Source organism: Mobula birostris, chromosome 31 (assembly GCF_030028105.1).
Source record: "Mobula birostris isolate sMobBir1 chromosome 31, sMobBir1.hap1, whole genome shotgun sequence".
Lineage (NCBI taxonomy): Eukaryota > Metazoa > Chordata > Chondrichthyes > Myliobatiformes > Myliobatidae > Mobula > Mobula birostris.
The window spans coordinates 17,871,361-17,895,901 of NC_092400.1; the positions used below are offsets into that span (position 1 = coordinate 17,871,361).

At 43.9% G+C, this 24,541-nt stretch overlaps 1 pseudogene; it reads right to left on the reverse strand.

Moving 5' to 3' along the window:
• Nucleotides 1-1,560: 1,560 nt before the first annotated feature.
• On the reverse strand, nt 1,561-21,402 carry LOC140190716 (hydroxycarboxylic acid receptor 2-like; annotated as a pseudogene).
• Between the last annotated feature and the right edge of the window lie 3,139 nt (nt 21,403-24,541).

The window sequence follows — 24,541 nt, forward strand, 5'->3', positions numbered from 1 at the left end:
TAAGAATCTATCGTTTAGCTGAGGCCGATTTCAATTGATTGGACAATAGTTTCCCAGTTTTATCACCATGTATATAGAATTGACTCTTAGTTTTGATTAATTGACTTTCAATCGAAGATGATAGTAAGAGATTATGTTCCATTTGAAGTTCAACTCTCTGTTTATAAAGCTCCTGATTAGGGGCTATAGAATATTTCTTATCAATTTCTTTAATCTTGTCAACCAGTTTAAGTATTTCATTATTAGTTCACTTTTTTAATCCAGCACTATATGAAATAATATGTCCACGAATATATCCTTTGAAAGTATCCCATAATGTCCCACTGGAAATATCCTCTGTAGAATTTGTTGTGAAGAAAAAAATAATTTGTTCCTCAATAAACCTGACAAAATCTGAGTCTTGAAGCAAAGTGGTACTAAATTGCCATTGTCTAGAATTAGTAAATATATCCCTTGACTTAATAGATAATTTCAACAGTGCATGATCAGAAACAGCAATGGAATCATATTCGCAACAAGTAACAAGAGGAATTAATCAAGAGTCGATAAAAAATAGTCAATTCTTGAGTAGTGATGATATACATGTGAAAAAAATGAGAACTCTTTCTCATTTGGATACAATAATCTCCAAATTTCTGAGATTCCAGAGTCAGTCATAAAAGAGTTAATAAAGGTAGCCGATTTATTCGGAAGTACTTGATTGGACATGGATCTATCCATCAAAAGATTTAAACAACAATTGAAATCTCCACCCATAATCAACATATAGTCATTTAAATTAGGAAGAGATGTAAAGAGATTCTTTAAATAATCGGGACAATCCACATTTGGGGCCTAAACATTAAGCATAACAACTTTTTTGCTAAATAACAAACCAGTAATTAACAAAAATCTGCCATTCAGGTCTGAAATCTTCTCATGGTACAGAAATGAAATTGACGGATCTATAAAAATAGAAATGCCTTGTACTTTGGCCTGTGAATTCGAGTGGTATTGTTCTTCCTTCCAGAATCTAAAAAAATGCTAATTATCTTCTTTCCGGATATGAGTTTCTTGTACAAAGATAATGTGAGCATTCAACCTATTGAATACTTTAAAAATGTCCTTCCGTTTATTCGGGTGATTTAAACCATTTGTATTCCAAGAAACCAAATTAATAATCCTATCCATCGTAATGAGCTCGAGGATAAGGTATGTGAAGGGTTAACCAGAGTACAAACTCATGACCCTGGAAGAGGAAAAAAAGGTTCAAAGAGGAACCGGAAGTTACAACATTTCGGACATTTTGGTAATTTCAGGTCAGCTCGTTTAAAAAGAAAAAATAAATTGATAATAAGAGCAAGAATACCACCCTCCTCCCACAAAAACCCAGAAAAAAGCCAGACAGTGGCCAGTGCTAAATCTAAGACTAATTCTAACCCCATCTTTCCAGAAGGCAACCCAAAAGAAATATGTTATCATAAGAAATACCACCCATATTCAGAGAAATAAACAGAAACGTTATTATAATGGTAAGAAAAAGCTTACAACGATTACAAGCATCGAATAGTTCCTTCTTACTCATATTTCAAAGAAGAACATCAAACGTTCGATCATATTACTGGCCAACTTCTCCGGTTTAAAATGAAAAGTACGGTGTGCGCGATGTAATAGTGGGGGCTTCTCCAATATATCGGGACCGAACACATTCATTAGCAATTTAGAGAAATGTTTAGTAGGATCTCCCGTCTCGACATCTTCAAGGAAACCGGTTATTCGCAAATTCTGTCGTCGAGAGCGATTTTCAAGATCGATAGTCTTAGCTTGGCACCGCTCCAGCTGTTGAGCAACCGAAGTTAAATTTTTTTCAAGAGCTTCAATTTTTCGATCCCTTTTGCGGCCATCTTCATCTAGTTCCTGGATTCTAGCTTGTTGTTGATCGATTTCATGTCTGAATGATTTTCCAACAGGGGGCCCATGGAGTGAGCTGTACTTTGGCGTCGCTCCATACCCTTTACTTTTTTACATGTAACCACTCTTATTTACTTCACCTATACCTACACTAAACGATTTATATTACAAATATATCATTGAACTTTGACTTTTACTTACAGAAAATGTTTACCAGAGGTCGAGAAGTTAAAAATGGAGAAGGTCCTGGCCGGAACGGAAAAAGAGATGGTGATTCTGGAACATCGAAGGAAGTTCTGACAACTATGGAACTAATGAAGAAACTTCTAGATGAAACAGTTAATCCAAGACTTGCCGCAATTGACAGAGTGTTGAAGTCGATGCAAGATGATTCAAAATCACACCTCTCACTGCTGCCATCAGAAAGAAGGTACAGAAGCCTCAGCACTCACCCGAGCAGGTTAACAAATAGCTATTACCCCTCAACCGTCAGGCTCTTGAACCAAATGGAATAGCTTCACTCAATTTCACCAGACCCATCGTTGAAATATTCGCACAACCTATGGACTCACTTTCAAGGACTCTTCATCTCTTGTTCTTCACAGTTGTTACTTACTTGTTTATTATCATTATTATTTCTTTCTTTTTGTATTTGCACAGTTTGTTATCTTTCGCACACTGGTTGAAATGGTTGAAGTTGGTTTGGTCTTTCATTGATTCTATTATGGTTATTATTCTATTCTGGATTTAGTGAGTACGCCTGCAAAAAAATGAATTTCAGGATTGTATATGGTGATATAGAACCATAGAACCATAGAACATTACAGCACAGAAACAGGCCTTTTGGCCCTTCTTGGCTGTGCCGAACTATTTTTCTGCCTAGTCCCACTGACCTGCACCTGGACCATATCCCTCCATACACCTCTCGTCCATGTACCTGTCCAAGTTTTTCTTAAATGTTAAAAGTGAGCCCGCATTTACCACTTCATCTGGCAGCTCATTCCACACTCCCACCACTCTCTGTGTGAAGAAGCCCCCCCTAATGTTCCCTTTAAACTTTCCCACCTTCACCCTTAACCCATATTCTCTGGTTTTTTTCTCCCCTTGCCTCAGTGGAAAAAGCCTGCTTGCATTCACTCTATCTATCCTCATCATAATTTTATATACCTCTATCAAATCTCCCCTCATTCTTCTACGCTCCAGGGAATAAAGTCCTAACCTATTCAACCTTTCTCTGTAGCTGAGTTTCTCAAGTCCCGGCAACATCCTTGTAAACCTTCTCCGCATTCTTTCAACCTTATTAATATCCTTCCTGTAATTTGGTGACCAGAACTGTACACAGTACTCCAAATTCAGCCTCACCAATACTTTATACAACCTCACCATAACATTCCAACTTTCATACTCAATACTTTGATTTATAAAGGCCAATGTACCAAAAGCTCTCTTTACCACCCTATCTACCTGTGCCATCACTTTTAGGGAATTTTGTATCTGTATTCCCAGGCCCCTTTGTTCTACTGCACTCCTCAGTGCCCTACCATTTACCTTGTATGTTCTACCTTGGTTTGTCCTTCCAAAGTGCAATACCTCACACTTGTCTGTATTAAACTCCATCTGCCATTTTTCAGCCCATTTTTCCAGCTGGTCCAAATCCCTCTGCAAGCTTTGAAAACCTTCCTCACTGTCCACCACACCTCCAATCTTTGTATCATCAGCAAATTTGTTGATCCAATTTACCACATTGTCACCCAGATCATTGATATAGATGACAAATAACAATGGACCCAGCACCGATCCCTGTTGCACACCACTAGTCACAGGCCTCCACTCAGAGAAGCAATCCTCCACTACCTCTCCCCTGGCTTCTTCCATTGAGCCAATGTCTAATTCAATTTACTACCTTTCCATGTATATCTAGCGGCTGAATCTTCCTAACTAACCTCCCATGCGGAACCTTGTCAAAGGCCTTACTGAAGTCCATGTAGACAACATCCACTGCCTACCCTTCATACACTTTCTGTCACGGTCTGGTCCGTGTACTCAGGACTCTGGGTCTTTCAGCTGTCCCTCGTTTGGTTGAATTAATCATAGGCACCTGATTCCCATCTTGGGGCTTGGAATATAAGTGGCCTTGGGATTGAGTGTGAGCAGCTGGTTTGTCTCGTCAGTCCCCCTTGGAGCAACCTGCTGATAGAAGACTAGTGAAACCATTTGTGATCTCTAGGCCTGGTTGGAGGACCACTGCTTCATGAAGCTTTGTTGCCACCCGTCAGAGCAGTCATCGTGGTATGGATTTGGCTGTTTCTGTAGCCAGGCAAGGTTGCTGGCTGCCCCGAGACTCAGAGCCACCCCGGATTGAGCTCCTTTCCTGCCCATTGCCTCCGTTGGGTAAGCCAGGCTGATTGCTGTTACCCTGCAGTTGGGTCCGTCCCTCCCTGTCCCTTGCCTCTGTCGGGTAAGCAGGCCGTTTGCCGTTACCCTGCGGTTGGGTCCGTACCTCCCTGTCTTTGCCTCCGTGGGGTGAAGTTCCACGACCTGCTCAGGAGTTGCTCCAAGAACCCAAGCCTTGAAGATCCCAAGCCGAGCTCCAAGAACCTAAGCCTCGAAGATCCCAAGCCAAGCTCTAAGAACCCAAGCTCAAGGCCCAAGGCCCCAGCCTGCAGCCAAGCTCAAGGCCCAAGGCCCCAGCCTCAAGTCTCAACTGCAAAGACCCCAGCCTGTCTCCAAGCTCAGGCCTCTAGACCCCAGCCACGTCCTGTCCTGTAGTCACGTCATGTCCTTGCCTGGTTCTGGGGCCCGAGCCTGAGGCAAGACCTAGGTTCTAGGTTCCTTGTCCAGTCTCTGGCTCGGAGCCCAAGCTCAAGCTCCTAGTGCACAGTTCCTTGTCTGGGTTCCCTGTCTTGTCCATGTCCTAGCCCATGTCTGCATTCTTGTCCCTGCTCCTTGCCTGTATCCTGTCACGTCCCTACTCTAGTCAAGTCCTGTTCTTTGTACTTCAGTGTCTGTGTCTCGCATTTGGGTCCGATCCCAGCACCCCAGTGTGACACTTTACTGGTACCCTCCTCGAAAAACTCTAATAGATTGGTTAAACATGACCTACCACGCACAAAGCCATGTTGACTCTCCCTAATAAGTCCCTGTCTATCCAAATACTTGTAGATCCTATCTCTCAGTACTCCTTCCAATAATTTGCCTACTACCGACGTCAAACTTACCAACCTATAATTTTCCAGATTACTTTTAAAGCCTTTTTAAAATAACGGAACAACATGAGCTATCCTCCAATCCTCCGGCACCTCACCCGCAGATACCGACATTTTAAATATATCTGCCAGTGTCACAAGGGCGGGGGCATTGGGAGCAAGGGTGGACCCAAATGCAAGACACATCTTGTGAGGTTAATTAAATTTAGTTTATTGTTCGAAACCAGGAGAGCAAGGCAGGAGTAGGAATAGCGGACTGAGGACTACAACTAGGCTGGGACCAAGGGTCTGGGCTAGGACTTGGGATCGGCTCCCAGAACTAGAGGAGACATGAAGAGTCTAGGGTATGGACTCCGAGCCCGAGACTGGGCAAGGACCCAGTACCTGGGTCTTGCCTCGGGCTTGGACCCCAGAACCAGGCATGGACATGACATGGGCTAGGAAGAGGGGGAACATGGAAAACAGAGCCTTGGTCTTCGGACAGCAGGTACATGGAACCATGGACACAGGCACAGAACACAGAGTCGGGACCCCTCCTTGGGTACAGGACATAGGGCCGGGACTCACACAGAGAACAGAGAGCCGGGACCCCTCCTTGGGTACAGGACATAGGGCCGGGACTCATGACCCCCCGTGGGGCAACGGCAAGATGGCATGACTTACCCCACGGAGGCGAAGACAAGACAAGACAAGACATGACTCCCCACGGGGCAACGGCAAGACGGCCAGACCTACCCCATGGAGGCAAGGACAAGACAAGACAAGACAAACACGAAAGAACACCAGACAGTACCTATCTAGCTCCGGCAATAGAACTAGACTGAAGTGCAGGCGAGGGCTACAGACGAGGGCAAGAGGCGAGAGGGGCAGAGAAGGGATTCAGACGGGGGGTAGGACAGGAATCACAGACCGCCAGGGCCAGGACTTGACTAGGTACTTGGATGCCGCCAGGGCCAGGACTTGACTTGGAGCCTCCAGGTAGTGGCAAGCTCTCGACTCGGCCCAGGAACAGTAAACAGTGGCTCCTGATTCTCTCCGGCGGGTTAACTGACGGACCCACCTTGATGAGGAAACTTTGCAGGCTCGCTTTGGCGAGGTAACTGGACAGGGTTGCTCCGGTGAGGAAGGGTGAATTACCGGCACCCGCTTCAGCAGAGACTAGGCTTGCTCCGGCCAGATGACATCGGCACACCGTACCTTTGATGACTTTGCAGACGCTCCCGCGCCGAACGGCTGAAAGCCGGAGACTATAAACTACCGGTTCAGCCGAGTGTTAATTGCCTCTAATCACTAAAGCCGAGGGACACTAAAAAACAGGGAGTCAGCAGTCTGGATCGTAACATAAACAAGGTAAATTTAAAGGGATCCCGATCCGGACCATGACAGCCAGGGCCCCTGCAATTTCAACAGTAGTCTCCTTCAAGGTCCAAGGGAATACCCGTCGGGTCCTGGGGATTTATCTATTCTGATTTGCCTCAAGATAGCCAGCACCTCCTCTTTCTCAATCTGTATAGATTCCATGACCTCACTACTTGTTTGCCTTATTTTCATTGACTCCATGCCAGTTTCCTTAGTAAATACAGACGCAAAAGAACCCATTTAAGATCTCCCCCATTTCTTTTGGTTCCATACATAGCCGACCACTCTGATTTCAAAAGGACCAATTTTATCCCTTACTATCCTTTTGCTCTTAATATACCTGTAGAAGCTCTTTGGATCATCCTTCACCTTGACTGCCAAAGCAACCTCATGTCTTCTTTTAGCCCTCCTGATTTCTTTCATAAGTATTTTTTGCACTTTTTATACTCCTCAGGCACCTTATTTGCTCCCTGTTTCCTATACATGTCATAAATCTCTCTCTTCTTCTTTATCAGAGTTCCAATATCACTTGAGAACCAAGGTTCCTTATGCCTATTCACTTTGCCTTTAATCCTGACAGGAACATACAAACTCTGCACTCTCAAAATTTCTTCTTTGAAGCCCTCCCACTTACCAATCACATCCTTGCCAGAGAACAACCTGTCCCAATCCACGCTTTTTAGATCCTTTCTCATTTCTTCAAATTTGGCCTTTTCCCAGTTTAGAACCTCAACCCAAGGACCAGATCTATCTCTATCCATGATCAAGTTGAAACTAATGGTGTTATGATCACTGGAACCAAAGTGTTCCCCTACACACACTTCCGTCACTTGTCCTAACTCGTTTCCTAATAGGAGATCCAATATTGCATCCTCTCTAGTTGGTACCTCTATATATTGATTTAGAAAACTTTCCTGAACACATTTTACAAACTTTAACCCGTCTAGACCTTTAACAGTATGAGAATCCCAATCAATATGTGGAAAATTAAAATCCCCTACTATCACAACTTTGTTTCCTGCAGTTGTCTGCTATTTTTCTGCAGATTTGCTTCTCCAATTCTCGCTGACTATTGGGTGGTCTACAATACAACCCCATTAAATGTGGTCATACCTTTCCTGTTTCTCAGCTCCACCCATATGGCCTCGGTAGACAAGCCCTTTAATCTGTCCTCCCTGAGCACTGCTGTAACATTTTCCCTGACTAGCAATGCCACCCGCCCCCCCCCACCCTTCATTCCTCTGCCTCTATCACGTCTGAAACATCGGAACCCTGAAACATTAAGCTGCCAGTCCTGCCCCTCCTATAGCCAAGTTTCACTAATGGCTATAATGTTGTAATTCCTTGTGTCAATCCACGCCCTCAACTCGTCAGCCTTCCCCACAATACTCCTTGCATTGAAATAGACACACCTCAGAGGATTATTACCACCGCACACAACCCTTCTATTTGTGACTTTGCATGAAGTTTTAACATTTATTTTCAACCCCACTCCACTATCTGCTCTGGCACTCTGGTTCCCACCCCCGCTGCAAATCTAGTTTAAACCCTCCCCAAAAGCACTAACAAACCCCCCTGCAAGGATATTGGTCCCCTTGTAGTTCAGGTGTAACCCGTCTCTCTTGTACAGGTCCCACCTGCCCCAGAAGAGGTCCCAATGATCCTGAAATCTGAAACCCTGCCCCCTACACCAGTTCCCCAGCCACTTGTTCATCCACCAGAGCATTCTATTCTTACCCTCACTGGCACGTGGCACAGCTAGCAATCCTGAGATTACCACCCTCAGTGTCCTGCTTTTTAACTTCCTACCAAGCTCTCTATACTCACTATTCAGGACTTCCTCACTCTTTCTTCCTACGTCATTGGTACCGATGTGTACCATGACATCTGGCTGATCACCCTCCCACTTCAGAATGCTGTGCACATGATCAGAGACATCCCTGACCCTGGCACCCGGGAGGTAACAAACCATCCGGGAGTCTCTGTCACGACCACAGAACCTCCTTTCTGTACCTCTAACTATCGAGTCCCCTATCACTACCGCTCTCCTCTTCTTCCACCCTCCCTTCTGCACTGCAGAACCAGAGTCAGTGCCAGAGATCCGGCTGCTGCAGCTTGTCCCAGGTAAGTCATCCCCACTGATAGTATCCAATGCAGTATACTTGTTGTTGAGGGGAATGGCCACAGGGGAACCCTGCTCTGCCTGCCCTTTCCCCTTCCCTCGCCTGACAGTAACCCAATTACTTGTGTGCTGCTCCTTTGGCATAACTATCTCCCTGAAGCTACTATCTATAATCTCTTCATTCTCTCGAATGATCCGGAGGTCATCCAGTTCCCTAATGCAGTTTGTTAGGAGCTGCTGCTGGATGTACTTTGATAATAAATCTGCTTTGAACTTTGAACTTTTGAACTTTGCCTGTGCGACTTTCTCCATGGTGACGATCATCATCATTGTCAGATCGCTGGAGGGTAACCATGTAACCCCTGTCAGGAAGTACTGCAGCTGCTGAAGAATTGAAGGATGCCCACTGTAACGTTTTAACCCATTCCAGTTTTGGAACTATAGAAACTCAGCTGAGTGAGAGATTTACTTTTAGTAGTTGCTGCCTTCAGTGGGATGTCAAGTGCAATAAATGATATCTACATTGAACTTGAGGTTCCTACAATTCACAAATACAAATATCTGTGCAGGCAGGAATTCAACTCTCTTAACCTGTGACAGCAATCTAATCATCCTCCATATCATGCCCAGAGTCCAGGACATTATTATAATGGTTTCATTCCCTGCCCCTGAATATTCTCTAATACCTTTTTAATTTTATTTTATTTAGTGATACAGTACGGTAACAGACTCTTCCAGCCTGACCAGCTGGCACCGCCCAGTGACAGCAATAGTCATAGTCATAGTCATAGTCATCTTTATTGATCCCGGGGGAAATTGGTTTTCGTTACAGTTGCACCATAAATAATAAATAGTAATAAAACCATAAATAGTTAAATAGTAATATGTAAATTATGCCAGTAAATTATGAAATAAGTCCAGGACCAGCCTATTGGCTCAGGGTGTCTGACCCTCCAAAGGAGGAGTTGTAAACTTTGATGGCCACAGGCAGGAATGACTTCCTATGACACTCTGTGTTGCATCTCAGTGGAATGAGTCTCTGGCTGAATGTACTCCTGTGCTCAACCAGTACATTATGTAGTGGATGGGAGACATTGTCCAAGATGGCATGCAACTTGGACAGCATCCTCTTTTCAGACACCACCGTCAGAGAGTCCAGTTCCATCCCCACAACATCACTGGCCTTACGAATGAGTTTGTTGATTCTTTTGGTGTCTGCTACCCTCAGCCTGCTGCCCCAGCACACAACAGCAAACATGGTCGCACTGGCCATCACAGGCTCGTAGAACAGCTTCAGCATCGTCCGGCAGATGTTAAAGGACCTCAGTCTCCTCAGGAAATAGAGACGGCTCTGACCCTTCTTGTAGACAGCCTCAGTGTTCTTAGACCAGTCCAGTTTATTGTCAATTCATATCCCCAGGTATTTGTAATCCTCCACCATATCCACCCTGACCCCCTGGATGGAAACAGGGGTCACCAGTACCTTAGCTCTCCTCAGGTCTACCACCAGCTCCTTAGTCTGTTTCACATTAAGCTGCAGATAATTTTGCTCACACCATGTGACAAAGTTTCCTACCGTAGCCCTGTACTCAGCCTCATCTCCCTTGCTGATGCATCCAAATATGGCAGAGTCATCAGAAAACTTCTGAAGATGACAAGACTCTGTGCAGTAGTTGAAGTCCGAGGTGTAAATGGTGAAGAGAAAGGGAGACAAGACAGTCCCCTGTGGAGCCCCAGTGCTTCTGATCACTCTGTCGGACACACAGTGTTGCAAGCACACGTACTGTGGTCTGCCAGTCAGGTAATCAAGAATCCATAACACCAGGGAAGCATCCACCTGCATCGCTGTCAGCTTCTCCCCCAGCCGAGCAGGGCGGATGGTGTTGAAAGCACCGGAGAAGTCAAAAAACATGACCCTCACAGTGCTCGCTGGCTTGTCCAGGTGGGCGTAGACACAGTTCAGCAGGTAGACGATGGCATCCTCAACTCCTAGTCGGGGCTGGTAGGCGAACTGGAGGGGATCTAAGTGTGGCCTGACCATCGGCCGGAGCAGCTGCAGAACAAGTCTCTCCAGGGTCTTCATGATGTGGGAGGTCACTGCCATCGGTCTGTAGCCATTGAGGCTGCTGGGGCGCGGCATCTTCGGCACAGGGACGAGGCAGGACATCTTCCACAATACAGGAACCCTCCGGAGCCTCAGGCTCAGGTGGAATACATGGCGAAGTACTCCACCATGTACTCCTCAAAGTAACCAATTAATCTACTAATCTGTAAATCTTTGGAATGTGGAAGGGAAACAGAGCATATCGGGTAATCTGGTTTAAGGACAATGCACTTTCTCAGAATCCTGCACCACGAGAAAGCCAGTCAACCCATCATGCAAATGCTAGCACTTTTAATAGATTTCCAGAAACTACCACTCCCATTTACCAGAATCATGTCAGGTTACTCCTTTCTAAGTATATCTCCAGTTTTCTTCTGAGGCAGCAAAATATATTCTGTGAATAAAGTGCTTTTGGCTATTTTGAATCTCCAATATGCACATGTCTGAATCTGGTCAAATTTTACTTTTTTTACACACAGATTGTCTCCATGGTACGCAGGGCCCCATTCCTGTCAACTGTACATAACCCAGGCAGTTCACAAGCTGACAATGCAGTTGCAGACTGGGTTCCCAGAAGATTCCAGCAGCCAGAAGATCCATCCCACCAGTCTCACAAACACTCGCCCTAATTTATGGACTGACAATAAATCACGTTTCGTATCTGGGTTTCTCTCAATTCCATTAAACTTTACTTTAAGATGTTGCACACACATACACCTGCAGCACAGCGGTGGAAATTACAAGCAACTTCAAACTCCTGGGAGTGCCCATCTTGCACAACCTCTCATGGTCTCAGAACAGGTTCCACATAATCAGGAGAGCTCACCGATACCTTTACTTTCTGAAGAGGCTGAAGAGAGATGGAGTGTGTATGGTAATGCGCACGTCATTCTACAGACGCACAGTAGAGAGCACCCTGACAAGCTGCATCACTACACGGTGCGGTAACCTGCACCACAGCGGGCAGGAAGACTCTAAAACGGGTAGTCCAACCTGCCCCAGTGCATCACCGGCACCAGCCTACCCACCATCGAGGACAGATGTACATAAAGGAGCCAGAACAGGGCCAGTAACATCTTGATGGATCACGCTATCCTGTTCATGGATTGTTTGCCACACTCCCATCACAGGTGAGGCTACGTAGCATCCATGCTAAGACCACAAGAATCAAAAACGGTTGTTTCCCCCAAACAGTAAGGCTGGTCAACACATCCACCCAATCACCCCCACACCAGTACTTTATCATTTCCGGTCAGCCACCTTATGTACAGATACTCTTGTGCCTAACTTCACTTTATGGACATGTAATCTATATATATATATATATAAACTACCTTATATATTTATATTTGTTCATTGTGTTTTTTTTCCTATTGTCCCTTTTTGTGCTGCATCAGATCCAGAGTAACAATGATAGTGCTCTCGTTACCCTTGTGTACTTGAAATGATATTAAACAACCTCGAATCACTGATAGCTGGGTTGGTGGGTTTGCTGTACGAGTCGAGTGAACCAATATTCTTTAGAATTTGGAAGACTGAGAGGTGATTTCATTGAAACTTACAACATTCTTAAGGGCTTAACAGACTGGCAGTTGGGAATATGCTTCCAGAGAACGTGTATGAACCCAAGGACATACTAGACCAGATAAATCCGTAACCAAAGCTTTTTCTCTTTGCTTTGACCCTCCGCCCACACTGAAACGGCATTTTCCTCCCCCAAAAAACACTCTGCAGAGTGTTTAAATCTGAAAATTCCAGTTGGGTGTTGTAGTGTGCATGGCATAACCGGCTAATCTTAAAAACACTGTCATGACGTGCCGGAACAAATGTTGGGGGTAGCGCGGCATTTCGTGTTGTGAACGCAACCTCCAACACCACGACAACAACATCTGACGATAGATGTGTAACAGCCTAATGTAATATTGTATGTCATGCTGAACTCGTTGACTTCATTAACTTTGCCTCCAACTTTCACCCTGCCCTCAAGTTTACCTGGTCCATTTCCGACACCTCCCTCCCTTTTCTAGATCTTTCTGTCTCTATCTCTGGAGACAGCTTATCTACTGATGTCTACTATAAGCGTACTGACTCTCACAGCTATCTGGACTATTCCTCTTCTCAAACAACAGGAATTCTGCAGATGCTGGAAATTCAAGCAACACACAACAAAGTTGCTGGTGAACACAGCAGGCCAGGCAGCATCCCTAGGAAGAGGCACAGTCGACGTTTCAGGCCGAGACCCTTCGCCAGGGTCTCGGCCTGAAATGTCGACTGTGCCTCTTCCTAGAGATGCTGCCTGGCCTGCTGCATTCACCAGCAACTTTGATATTTCTCTTCTTACCCTGTCTCTTGCAAAAATGCCACCCCCTTCTCACAATTCCTCCGTCTCCGCCGCATCTGCTCTCAGGATGAGGCTTTTCATTCCAGGACGAGGGAGATGTCCTCCTTTTTCAAACAAAGGGGTTTCCCTTCCTCCACCACCAGCTCCGCTCTCAAATGCATCTCCCCCATTTCACGCACATCTGCTCTCACTCCATCCTCCCACCACCCCACTAGGAATAGTGTTCCCCTGGTCCTCACCTACCACCCCACCAGCCTCCAGGTCCAACATATTATGCTCTGTAACTTCTGCCACCTCCAACAGGATCCCACCACTAAGCACATCTTTCCCACTCCCCCCCCTCTGCTTTCCACAGGGATCGCTCCCTATGTGACTCCCTTGTCCATTCGTTCCCCCCCATCCCTCCCCACTGATCTTCCTCCTGGCACTTATCCTTGTAAGTGGAACAAGTGCTACACATGCCCTTACACTTCTTCCCTTACCACCATTCAGGGCCCCAGACAGTCCTTCCAGGTGAGGCGACACTTCACCTGTGAGTCGGCTGGGGTGATATACTGCGTCCGGTGCTCCCGATGTGGCCTTCTATATATTGGCGAAACCCGACGCAGACTGGGAGATCGTTTTGCTGAACACCTACGCACTGTCCGCCAGAGAAAGCAGGATCTCCCAGCGGCCACACATTTTAATTCCACATCGCATTCCCATTCTGATATGTCTATCCACGGCCTCCTCTACTGTAAAGATGAAGCCACACTCGGGTTGGAGGAACAACACCTTATATTCTGTCTGGGTAGCCTCCAACCTGATGGCATGAACATTGACTTCTCTAACTTCCGCTAATGCCCCGCCTCCCCCTCGTACCCCATCCGTTATTTATTTTTATACAGACATTCTTTCTCTTTCTCTCCTTTTTCTCCCTCTGTCCCTCTGACTATACCCCTTGCCCATCCTCTGGGTTTCCTCCCCCCTCCCCCTTTTCCTTCTCCCTGGGCCTCCTGTCTCATAGTCCTCTCATATACCTTTTGCCAATCACCTGTCCAGCTCTTGGCTCCATCCCTCCCCCTCCTGTCTTCTCCTATCATTTTGGATCTCTCCCTCCCCCTCCCACTTTCAAATCTCTTACTAGCTCTTCTTTCAGTTAGTCCTGATGAAGGGTCTCGGCCCAAAACGTCGACTGTACCTCTTCCTAGAGATGCTGCCTGGCCTGCTGCGTTCACCAGCAACTTTGATGTGTGTTGATTGTATGGAAATACAAGATAACACTGATGCAGACATGTTTTATACATTTAACAAGGTGCTTTATTAATGTATTGCTTGTGCAAACATTCAATAGATCCAATTGTCACTTTTGCCCAGTAACTCATTCTATTGCACATGTTACACAATAATACACAATAATAGCAAAATAATACACAAAGACATGGCAAAAGTAAAGGCAAACAAATGAGTTAACAGCAAATTTCACTTTTGCCCAGTAACATGCTTTATTGCATTTCGTTGTAGCTGTTGTCCCTTTCATCGGTGAAGAAACTATGGCTGTAGGAAATGTTTCTGGACAAATGCACACCAAGTCTTTCAGTTGGCAATTTCCTTTTAAGTTTTTCTAGTCTGTAACTGGACAAACGCGCACCAAGTATTCCGTTTCCTCTTCGCTTGTTTTCTGTGTGTCCTGCACATGCCCAGTAGGAGGAAATTCACCCAAATACCCGCTTTAATGTGGACAGAGGTATTTTCAAAAATGCCTGGTGTGGACGCCTGTCGTTTTTACGTGAAACCAGCGTTTTCAAAATTATCCGGTCTAGTGTGGACGTAGCCTAAAGGCCCGGCAATTTTAATGGTTCCATTTATTATCAGAGAATGTATTACAGTATACAACCTGAAATTCTTACTCTTTGCAGACATCCTCGAAACAGAAGAAATCCCCAAAGAATGAATGACAGAAAAACCATGAACACTCCAAAGCCCTCCTTCCTCATCGCACGCACTAACAGCGGCAAAGCAGCATCAACAGAGAAGAGAGAATATTTGGAATTCATTTGCCAAGAGGTTGTGGTGGCTCATTTAGTCTGAGTAAATTTTTATCAGGGATTATTTAATATAATCAGAGTAAAAGCGTATGGAATTAATGCAAGGAGATCGAGAATCAAAAATGATATTGGTTATGGTGAACTGGGCACAAGCAGCTGAATATTAAATAAACTGTTGGAGCAAATCAGTGGGTCAGGCAGCATCTGTGGAGCAAAGGGGTAAAGGCAAGGCTCTGGGCAGCCAATTTCTGCTCCAACTTCTTATGATCTTGTTACATTCTTGGAAATATCACCACAGATTCTAGTTGCTGGGGTTCGCAATAAGACAGCACTGTTGTAACACTTTCACAGTTGGCAACACTTGGATTACAACTTAATGTCTGCACATTCACCTGGATGTCACTTCCTGTTGGTGTGTTTCTAAATATAGAACTAACGTTGACTTAGATACCTTGCAAAGGTTCATAAACATTGGCTTAGGGTATCTTGAAACTAGCTCCATCATTGTTTGATAAAGCAAGAATTTTAAAGCAGTTGCTGTTGGAAGCTGAATGAGATGACTGCATTCTCTGTTTCCTTGTTATACTAACGGTCCCTTATTAAGCCACGTGCAAGGGTAAGGAATAAGTGGCTGGTGACACTGTGAACATGTCTTTTGTCATTGTGTTCTGAGGTCCTCTTCATTTCTATTTTGATCCAGAGTCCATGCAGATCTCAGATTGTGGTCTTGACAAAATGTATTATCTCAGCATCTGCAAGTCACTTCTCACTTCTGGCAGTGTTTGCAACTGATGAATAGAAATATGAAGGTTTTCTTGATGGAAACACACAGACAGTCCAACATACTCAAACTTTATATTGCTTTAATATTCACAAAAAAGTTAACCACAGCTTCTGATCATTTTAATTAAAGATATAAGTAAAATGAATAACATAAAGATATCAATCAATTAAAAATTTAACATATAGATTGCTGTCAGCTAGAATTTTAGAAGTTAGGCTAAACAATTTCACAGAAGCAAAAGGTTAATCATTCCACAAGACTTCCATAATTTGGTCTAGAATTAAACAAAGAAATTTTATCAGAATTATTTTCTATTTTAACTGGTTGTGTAAATAGCAGTTATTAGCCACACTGAACTAAACCGGTGTATTTATTCATTACTGTGTCAAAACTGCAGTAGAACTTTAGCAATTGCGAGAATGCAGATCTTACAGTAAAGATGTAAGCTAAAAAAAATAAAAGTATTTAAAAATCATATATAAATCTACTATTTATCTCCAGTGAAAACTGAAGTTAATCTGAACATATTGGGAGACTTATGTTGTCTTTATAGTAAATAAGCACCTTCTATTATAGCTGAGCAAACCAAACAGGAACATTTCACAAGATATTTATCAGTTTTTGTAGCACCTCTTTCCTGTTGTAAATTACACTGGTCCTCTATTTAGTTCTTCATTTTTCCTGGTTACTTCAAGAGACAGTTGGGAAAAAAAGGATATTTTCTTTCTTTTTAAAATTAATTATTTAATAATTTAGTTTGCTTCTTTCCTCACTATTTGTCCAGCACAACCCTCTTTAATGAGCACTTCCCTAGACTGGCCTTTCAGTTTTAACTGCAATGGGATGCAGTTAACTAAAGTAAATCTGAAATTGGTCAATATGCTTTAAATCTGAAACCCCTATTAAAAGATAAGACCAGGTGAAGGGTTCAACCTGAAATGTTGATGTCATTAATCCTCTACAGATGCTGCCAGACCCATTGAGTTTATCCAGCTGGTTGTTTCTAGTTTTAGACGTCAGCATCTGCAGTCTCTTGTGTCTACCTGAAACATACAGTACATATGGTGCCAAGGTATAGTTATTGAAAAACTTCTCTGCAGATTGTTGCATTGTTGTGGCAGAGAGGTTTGTGGGTCCCTGAGGTTCTGCGAGCGATGCTTTCTGCAGCTTACCTCCTGGTAGGTCAAGGGTGGGGTTCCAGACAAAGAGCGATTCAACCAAGACCTCAACGGTGGAGCTGGCGAAAGGTGATGACACATCACAATGGGAGGAAGTCGTCTTGCATTCCATGCCAACTCCAATCTGTCAAGGACCCTATAATACATCAACCTCCCCAAGTTAAACAAAGTCATGCACAGGCATTCTCCATTAAGGGAATAACTCCCTAAGAGTACAACATACTCAACTCGAGTGTTCACACTACTACTGGAAAAAGGAAAATATAGTCCAATACTCTGCAACTTCTCTTTTCCCAGAAAGTTATGCTAAATGATTTTCATGTTAATGGTTAAACCAATGGATTGACACATTCAGGCACATCTTCCTCTTTCTCTCACTGCTTTGCTTCCTGAATTATCTGTGAATTAAGTTTGTAAACTATGCACAATACAAGTTTTACTTGAGGTTGAAGTTTATTAGCTCAGTGGACAAAGCAGAGTTTAGCTACATTCTTATTTAGGGGAGGCAGAGGGGCCTGGGCCTCGAGAGTGAGGAACGAGCTGATGTTTGACCGACTTAAGCACTGAGCCAGATTGGAAAGGTCGGCAAGGCAGCGAGACCCAGGACTGAGATAATATTGAAGTGATAGGGCCCACGTCCGGGAGCCAGGAACGAGCCAATGTTCGACTGATTTAAGCACCAGGCTAGATTGAAAGGATCAGGGTGTCGGGGCTGGAGGCAAAGGGCAGGCCGGTGTTCAGCTCACTGCGCGGCGAGGTTGACTCATCTCCGAGGTTAAGGTAGCATAGTGGATAGCCCAATGCTTTCCAGTACAGGTTCAATTCCTGCTGCTGCCTCTAATAGGTTTGCAGATTCTCCCCTTAACCACTTGGGTTTTCTCTGTCTGCTCTGGTTTCCTCCCACAATCCAAAGGCACACCAGTCAGTAGGTTAATTGCTCAGTGAAAATTGTCCTGCAGCCTAGGTTCACAAGGTTAATTCCCGGGATGGCAGGACTGTCATATGTCGAAAGATCGGAGCGACTGGGCTTGTATACTCTGGAATTTAGAAGGCTGAGAGAGGATCTTATTGAAACATATAAGATTATTAAGGGATTGGACACGTTGCAGGCAGGAAGCACGTTCCCGCTGATGGGTGAGTCCAGAACCAGAGGCCACAGTTTAAGAATTAGGGGTAGGCCATTTAGAACGGAGTTGAGGAAAAACTTTTTCATCCAGAGAGTGGTGGATATATGGAATGCTCTGCCCCAGGAGGTTGTGGAGGCCAAGTCTCTGGATGCTTTCAAAAAAGAGATGGATAGAGCTCTTAAAGATAGTGGAATCAAAGGTTATGGGGATAAGGCAGGAACTGGATACTGATAGTGGATGATCAGCCATGATCACAGTGAATGGCGGTGTTGGCTCGAAGGGCCAAATGGCCTACTCCTGCACCTATTGTCTATTGTCTATTGGGCTAGACTTAAATCAGGAGATTGCCCGGCAGCACGGCTCAAAGGGGCAGAAGGGCCTATTCCATGCTGTACCTCAATGAAAGAATAGAAGAGTAACTGGCTCCAGGATGGGCTGCAGTGTTGACTGGCCTCATGGCTGTGAACTCACTTCTGTGAACTTAACTTTTGAATGTTATTTCCTTCCTTTCATTGTTGGCACAATTTTGGGGGGTTTTACCAGTATTCTTTTTTAATGGGTTCTTTTGGGTTTCTTTGGTTTGTGGCTGCCTGTCAGGTGAGGAACCTCAAGGTTGCTTATGAAATACATACGTGGGTAACAAAAGTACTTTGAACTTTGAGCAATTGCCATAGAGGTTGCTTCATTCGCATTCAGTAATCAAAACCTTGCACCAAAACACATCTGAAAGATGTGCTTAGATATGAAAATAGAGCTGGGGCCTATTGTAATTCTCTTACACAAACAGTTCCTACTTGACTCAGAACTGTGAAACAATGGGTTAGGGTTTAAAACGGACCACCTTTCCGGTCCATCTTTCGAAGCAGTCTTCTTCCCCGTCTCTACACTCCCGATGCATCTCTGGCCAGTACGTACCCAATACAAGCAAGCAAAACCCTTCTGAGGAGAGAAATACTAACAGTTCATAGTGCTTTTAAGTGAACATATCTCTGCTGAGCAACGCACACTAAAAGCTGGAGGAGCTCAGCAGGTCAGGCAGCATCGCTGGATGGGAGGAAAGCGTCGACGTCTCGGCACGAAATGTCGACTGTTTTTTCCCCATGCATAGATGCTGCCAGACCTGCTGCACGTTGTGTGTATCGCTCTAGATTCCCAGCATCTGTAGTACCTCTTGTGTCCACAATTTCTGCTGATCTCAGCTGTGATATCTCTTTATCCTGAGACAGTTCCAGGCCATTCATCTGAGAGAAGAATTGCTTGAAGATCTCCAGCTTTGACTTCCTTGTATGTTCCAAAGAATAGCACTAATCCACAATGGAAGATGCTCCAGACCCTTTCAACAATGCTCTCCGTTGCCAAAGGCTGACCAGCGGCAAAAATGATTTTATTGTTAACGACCTTTTTTCAAAAGCATTTACGAAGTCAAGGGGAGCGAGAGCGGAGGTCCGCGACGGTTCACAATAAACGCAGGAACGGTGGCCACTGTAACCGGGCTGGAAGTTGCTATGTGTCTTACTGTACGAGGCACACCAGTTAGTGCCAACAGCTGGGTGCAGGAGGCACATTTTACCTCCTTCACTGGCAAAGTATGAAGCCATCCCGGTGAAAATTCCTGTGAATAACACACAAAATGCTTCAGGAACTCAGCAGGGCAGGATATTTTCTTTCATTTTTTAAATTTATTATTTAACTATTTCTGTTTGCTTCTTTCCTCACTATTGGTCCAGCAATACCCTCTTTAATAAGCCAATTCCCTAGACCGAAGCCATCTCGGTGACTTCCTGTGAATAACACACACTCAGGAACTCGGCAGGCATCCATGGGAAAAAGTACAGTCGACGTTTCAGGCCGAAACCTGGCTAAGTTGCTCCAGCATTTTGTCTGCGTTGCTCGGATTTCCAGCAACTGAAGATTTTCTGTTGATTGTGCCTTCCTGTGAATGATTACTGATGCTCTCACGCATTAAGGAAGTTCCAATTCATTGCTACCGACACCAATTGTTTTCAATGAGCGAAACTTAAATTCAATTTTTTGGTAGCAGTCTTTTGCATTTTAAAATGTGGTTCAGTGAGTCACATCGTGCTTATCTTGGTTACCCGTGGCTGATCTTAGCGCAATCTTTCTCAAGTTAGACCTCATGACTTTAAAAAAAAGTATTTCAAATGTGGCAGTACATTCCAAGAGCTGGTTGAAATAAAGTGCGCAGCTAAGTGGCAGAGCTTCACAAATTCTCCGTTAACTCCGTTCGTAAGTGATCAAAGGTGTTGCAGACTGAAGATCTTTGCGGTCCTATGCCTTGTTGCATTTCTTGCGCTGGATGCAATGAATGCTTTCTTCCTGCTCCAAATAATCTGCTTTTGTGAAAAATAAGAGCTTGGTTCAAAGTTTCTTTAAATGTTGAACTTGAGAAGTAGTAAATAACTGGGTCCAGCACACTGTTCAAATAGGTTATGCACAGCGTGTTGTAGAACACCTGAGCACAGATGTCAAATAATTTGCTGTCTTTTGAATTGCTTGAAATTAAAACGGCGATTACAGCAATATTGGTGGGTAGGAAGCAGATGAGAAACACTACCGTCACGGCTATCACAAGCCTCATAGCTCGTTGATATTTAACCCTCATTTCAGATTTCATCTGCTTTAGCCTCCAGGTAATACAGCACGAGGAGAACAGGATCACTGAAGCCGGTAAAATAAACTTGAAAACAATAAAAATAATATCTGTCCAAAATGCTGTAAGTCTGCGAGACTGAGCTATGCTAAATGGCTCACAGTTGGTTACGTTGTTATGTTCGAAGGTACGAGGTTCTATCAGAAAATGCAAACAAATTAACATTGTTAGAAACCAGAGAACGAGTGATACCTTCACTGCAGTCCTTGTAGAGATCTTGTTCACTTTATGGTGAGGGTGGATCACTTTAGCGATCAAGTGCCATAACTGTAAGGAAAACAACGCTCTCTGTCCGGTTCAGAAACATCAGGAATATCTTCAGACGGCACGTAACGTCACCAAATATCCAGTTCTTCCCACGTATGTAGTAATCGGCTCGAAATGGCAAACAGCAGATTAGCAGAGTGTCGGCAATCGCCAGGCACAGTGAATAAACGGTGTTTGGTCTCCAGGATTTAACGTGAAAACAGAAGATCCACAAAGCAATCATATTTCCAGTTAATCCAAAGATAAATGTTAAGATAAGTATCGGCGTATTGTAGGCATAATAAATGTCCTCTACTGGTGAATATTGACGAGTATCGTTGCCCATTGTGCAGGGAATTGCTGTAAGCTACTTAATTTGCAAATGGAATGAGAATAGAAATCTTGAAAGCGGTCTCTTTTGTAGTATGTTATTTTTCTCTATTGCGTCACGTTGGGCAGTTCAATACCAAAGCCACAGCCTTAAAAGGAGTTGTATGTCCAGTAGTCAGCACAGAATTGCCATGATCTTGTCCTTTGTAGTTTACCTTTCCTTTCGGCAGCTTCTATACTGTTCCTGACTCATTGAGTGTGCGCCTTCCTTATAAGATATACATCGCATTTCAAGTTCTAGTCTAATATACTTTCTCGGAAACACTTCCCATACTGCTAAATAAGAAGATTGACATTGTACTCCATCCACCAGATATGATCTCAACAGCTGCCCATATCAATGAAGAATGATCTCCCAATATTTGTGTTCAATTTCCTTGGCAAAAAGAGTGACATTGTGACATTCCCCTGATTACTTCTTGTACATTCATTTAAGCCTTTAGCAAATCTGCAAAATCCGCCAACACCTTTAATGTGCTCACTCATTCCTTGATCCAGATAGAGAGGATTATTTGAAGGCAAGTCTTCATTATTATCTCCATGCTCAAGTTTACCATGATTCCCACCTGCCTGTTTGTCTTGGAGACATGGACAACCTACAGGAGGCACTTCAAAATCGTGCCATATTAACCTGTAGATATGCCCTTTTTGTGCCTTTTAATCAATATTCCAAAATAAATGTAAAGCATTTTAACAGCTAAACGCTTGGCTAATATTACTGTGCTATCCAGAACGGCAGCATGGAATTTCTTTTATTTAATCATTTTGTCCCACCCCTTTACCCAAAACATTCATTATTTCTGGCTCTTCCTCAGCAGCACGTGTATAAGAACATAAGAACTAAAGAAATAGGAGCAGGAGTAGGCCATCCGGCCCATCGAGCCTGCCCCGCCATTTAATAAGATCATGGCTGATCTGTCCATAAACTCAGCTCCATCTACCTGCCTTTCCCCCATAACCCTTGATTCCCTTACTATGTAAAAACCTATCCAACTGTTTCTTAAATATATTTGGTGAAGAAGCCTCAACTGCTTCCCTGGGCAGAGAATTCCACAGATTCACCACTCTCTGGGAAAAACAGTTTCTCCTCATCTCTGTCCTAAATCTTCTCCCCTGAACCTTGAGGCAATGTCCCCTAGTTCTAGTCTCACCTACCAACGGAAACAACTTTCCTACTTCTATCTTATCTATCCCTTTCATAATTTTGCATATTTCTATAAGATACCCTCTCATTCTTCTGAACTGCAGAGAGTATGGTCCCAGGAGACTCAATCTCTCCTCATAGGTTAACCCCTTCATTCCTGGAATCAACCTGGTGAACCTCCTCTGCACTGCCTCCAAAGCCAGTATATCCTTCGTCAAGTATGGAGACCAGAACTGTATTCCAGGTGCGGCCTCACCAGTACCCTGTATAGTTGCGGCATGATCTCCCTGCTCTTGAATTCAATCCCTCTAGCAATGAAGGCTAACATTCCATTTGCCTTCTTAATAGCCAACTTTTTGCAATTCATGCACAAGCACTCCAATGTTCTTCTGCACAACGGTATGCTGCAATCTTTCACCATTTAAATAATAATCTCATCTTCTATTATTCCTTCCAAATAAGGATAATGTGCTCCAAAGCTTTGATTTGATGACAGACTCCTGTGTTTGGCTTGAATGGAAACCCTGCAAAAGTCAGTGGATAGGAGCCAGTCCATCACAGGTAAAGCCCTCCCCTCCATTGAGCACATCTACATGAAGCATTGTCGCAGGAATGCAGCATCCATCATCAGGGACCCCCACCACCCAGGACGTGCTCTTTTCTCACTGCTGCCATCAGAAAGAAGGTACAGAAGCCTCAGGACTCACCCCAGCAGGTTAACAAATAGTTATTACCCCTCAACCATCAGGCTCTTGAACCAAGTGGAATAACTTCACTCAATTTCACCAGACCCAACGTTGAAATATTCCCACAACCTATGGACTCACTTTCACGGACTCTTCATCTCATGTTCTTCATAGTTGTTGCTTACTTGTTTATTATTATTATTTCTTTTGTTTGTTGTCTTTCGCACACTGGTTGAAATGGTTGAAGTTGGTTCGGTCTCTCACTGATTCTATTATGGTTATTATTCTATTCTGGATTTAGTGAGTACGCCTGCAAGAAAATGAATCTCAGGATTGTATATGGTGACATGTATGTACTTTGATAATAAATCTGCTTTGAACTTTGAACTTTTGAACTTTGCCTGTGAGACTTTCTCCATGGTGACGATCATCGTCATTGTCAGATCGCTGGAGGGTAACCATGTAACCCCTGTCAGGAAGTACTGCAGCTGCTGAAGAATTGAAGGATGCCCACTGTAACATTTTAACCCATTCCAGTTTTGGAACTATAGAAACTCAGCTGAGTGAGAGATTTACTTTTAGTAGCTGCTGCCTTCAGTGGGATGCCAAGTGCAATAAATGATATTTACATTGAACTCGAGGTTCCTACAATTCAGAAGTACAAATATTTGTGCAGGCAGGAATTCAATTCTCTTAACCTGTGACAGCAATCTAATCATCCTCCATATCATGCCCAGAGTCCAGGACGTTATTATAATGGTTTCATTTTCTGCCCCTGAATATTCTATAATATCTTCTTAATTTTATTTTATTTAGTGACACAGTACGGTAACAGGCTCTTCCAGCCCGGCTAGCTGGCCCCGCCCAATTACAGCAACGTAACCAATTAATCTACTAATCCGTAACTCTTTGGAATGTGGAAGGGAAACAGAGCATATCAGGTAATCTGCTTTAAGGACATTACACTTTCTTAGAATCCTGCACCACGAGAAGGCCAGTCAACCCATCATGCAAATGCTAGCACTTTTAACAGATTTCCAATAACTACCACTCCCTTTTACCAGAATCATGTCAGGTTTCTCCTTTTTAAGTATATCTCAGTTTTCTTCTGAAAATGATCATTGGAGACAGCAAAATATATTCTGTGAATAAAGTGCTTTCAGATATTTTGAATCTCCAATATGCACACGTCTGAATCTGGAAAAATTTTCACTGTTTTACACACAGGTCATCTCCATGGTACACAGGGCCTCATTCCTGTCAACT